Below are 3,133 nucleotides of genomic sequence, written 5' to 3'. Positions count from 1 at the left end.
ATTTTTTCTTGAATTTCGGTGGCGAAAACTTCGAAGGATGCTTGCAATATTCTCAAAATAGCATTCCAAGGATCAGAAAAGGTAATCTCGATCAAACTACAAAATTTATAGCTAGATTTTGATAAATTACTTATGGAAGAAAATGAAACTATCCAGAATTTCTTTTCAAGAGTTACTGGAATAGTAAATCAAATAAGTAGTTATGGAGATACCATCGAAAATAAAAGAGTTGTAGAAATGATTTTAAGAAGCTGGCCATTTAAATTCGACCATATCGTTGTTGTCATTGAGGAGTCAAAAATATTATCGACTCTCTCGGTGCACGAATTAATGGGCTCACTCGAGGCTCATGAGAAAAGAATAAACAGGTTCGCGGAACAACAATTGAAGCAGGCATTTCAATTGTTGCAAAAAGGGTCGACGTCAAATCAAGAGGGGGATCGTCATCCAACTCGTAGTACGAGAAAGGGTCGACGTCAAATCAAGCACACAGAAATTTCTACCGTGGACGTGGAAAAGGTACGCAAAAAATAACTCCTCAAATCTCCGATGCAATGTTTGCAAAAAGTTTGGTCATGCACTTGAAGATTGCAAGTGTAAGTGCACCAAGTGTGATAAATTAAATAACATGGAGAAAGATTGTTGGCTTAATGAAGCAAACTATTCCGAGAAAAACAATTCTCAAAATCAAGTATTCTATTCATGCCTCACCTCACATCAATAATCGCAAGGTATATGGTACGTCGACAGCGGATTAGCAGCCATATGATATGAAACAAAGAATATTTCGTAAAATTGGAGGAACAAGAGATTCTGCCGGTCAAAGTCAGAGATGGAAAGTTCCAGAATGTTGAAGGAAGATGAGTCATATCCTTACGCACAAGGTCAGGTAAAACACGATACATATCTGATGTTCTTTATGTTCTTGGTCTAGCTCAAAATTTAATAAGTGTTGGACAACTCATAAGAAAAGGATACTCACTACATTTCGAAGTCGGAGAATGCACAATTTATGATAAAATTAATAAGCAATTGGCAGCAAAAGTAAAAATGTCGGAAAAATTTGTTTTTCCTCTATCTATGCCATCAATTGAAAATTGTGCAATGAGTACCAATCATATTGATGAAGGCAAGATGTGGCATTTGAGATACGGCATCTCAACTACAGATCCTTAAAGGTTCTGAAATCAAAAGGCATGGTAATTGGTCTTCCCAATATCGACGGTGAAGATAAAGTACGTGAAGGTTGTATTCTTTGGAAGTTTCATAGACTTCCATTTACCAAGACATCGTGGAAAGCAAGAAAGACCTTCGAATTGGTGCACGCTGATATCTGCGGTCCTACAAGAAGAACTTCACTCAACAACAGAAGATATTTTCTCTTATTCGTGGACGATTATACCAGGATGATGTGGGTGTATATTCTCGAGCAAAAGACTTTGGCATTCACTAAATTCCTAGAATTCAAGGCGCTGGCAAAGAAACAAAGTGGCCATCAATTGAAAGTTTTCCATACAGACCGTGGTGGAGAATTTGCTTCAAAAGAGTTTATCAACTACTGCACAAAAAATGGAATTAAAAATGAGGTAACCGTCCGATACACTCCACAACAAAACGGCGTCGCGGAAAGGAAAAATCGTACGATCGAGGAAATGGCTTGCATTATGCAAAAAGAAAGGAAGCTACCCAACACCTACTGGGCAGAAGCAGTCAACACAGCAGTCTACATCCTTAATAGCTCGCCCACAAAAGCAGTTCACAATAAAACTCCTACGAGGCATGGCATAAGAAAAAGCCTAAGGTAACTTCAATCAGAATTTTTAGTTGCGTTGCATATTCCATATCAACACAGAGAAAAGTTTGCTGAAAAAGGAGAAAAGCTAATGTTCATCGGATATAACGAATAGTCTAAAGCCTATACACTTCTAAAGCCAGATACAAAGGAACTGGTAATATCAAGAGATGTTATCTTTGATGAATTCAAAGCTTGGGATTGGAATGATGAACTAGATAACCACGAGTCGCCACTACTCATCGAAGAAGAGCCAGATAATCCACACCAAGGAAGAAAATACTCCACCAGCAAGCCCGAGGTCTCCTAGTCAAACACAAGAAATTCCAAGTTCATCTGAAGCAAGTGCCCCACCTAAAAAGGTGCGTTCCTTAAGAGATATTTATGGTATATCTAATTGTGCATTTATAGCACTAGAACCTCAAAAATATGATGAAACGGCAAAAAAAGAAAAATTGAGAAAACCCATGGACAAAGAAATGCGAGTAATCGATAAAAATAAGACATGAGAGCTTGATAATTAGCCAATTGAAAAAGAAATAATTGGTCTGAAATGGCTCTACAAGACAAAGTATAATGAAGATGGTTCAATCCAAAAGCATAAGGCAAGGCTAGTTTCAAAAGGATATTCCCAGCAACCAGGAATTGACAACAATGAGACATTCGCCCCCGTCGCTCGCATGGAAACAATCCGGACGGTGTTAGTCTTGGAAGCTCAACTCCAAATGAGGGTCTACCAATTAGACGTAAAGTCGGCGTTCCTAAACGGAGAGCTAGAAGAAGAGGTGTATATTAAAAAACCCCAAGGATATGTCCGGAAAGGAAAATAAAAAATGGTTTATCGTCTCCACAAAGCACTATATGGTCTCAAGAAAGTACCGCGTGCACAAGTACTTCTGAGATAATGGATTGGAAAAAAGTTCAAGTGAGCCATCAGTCTCTGCGTTGATGATATAATTTACGCCAGCACAAAACAAGGGATGTCAGAAAAATTTAAGAAGGAGATGATGAAAGAATATGAGATGACAGACTTAAGACTTATGCGATATTTTCTTGGAATTCAAGTAAAACAATCTCCAGAAAAAATATTCATTTCCCAAGAAAAATATGCAGAAGACTTACTGAAAAGGTTCAACATGATAGATTGCAAACCAATTGCAACCCCAATGGATACTAGTGAGAAGTTGGCAAAAAATGATGGAGCGGCAAAAGTTGATCCAACCTTATTCAGAAGTCTATTCGTCCCACTGATCTACTTAACAAATACAAGGCCATACATAGTCAATGCAACCAGCATTATTTTTCGGTTTATGAGCGAGCCAAGCAAATTACACTATGCCG

This window comes from Papaver somniferum, unplaced genomic scaffold, assembly GCF_003573695.1.
Source record: "Papaver somniferum cultivar HN1 unplaced genomic scaffold, ASM357369v1 unplaced-scaffold_85, whole genome shotgun sequence".
Taxonomy (NCBI): domain Eukaryota; kingdom Viridiplantae; phylum Streptophyta; class Magnoliopsida; order Ranunculales; family Papaveraceae; genus Papaver; species Papaver somniferum.
This window is presented reverse-complemented; position numbering follows the sequence as displayed.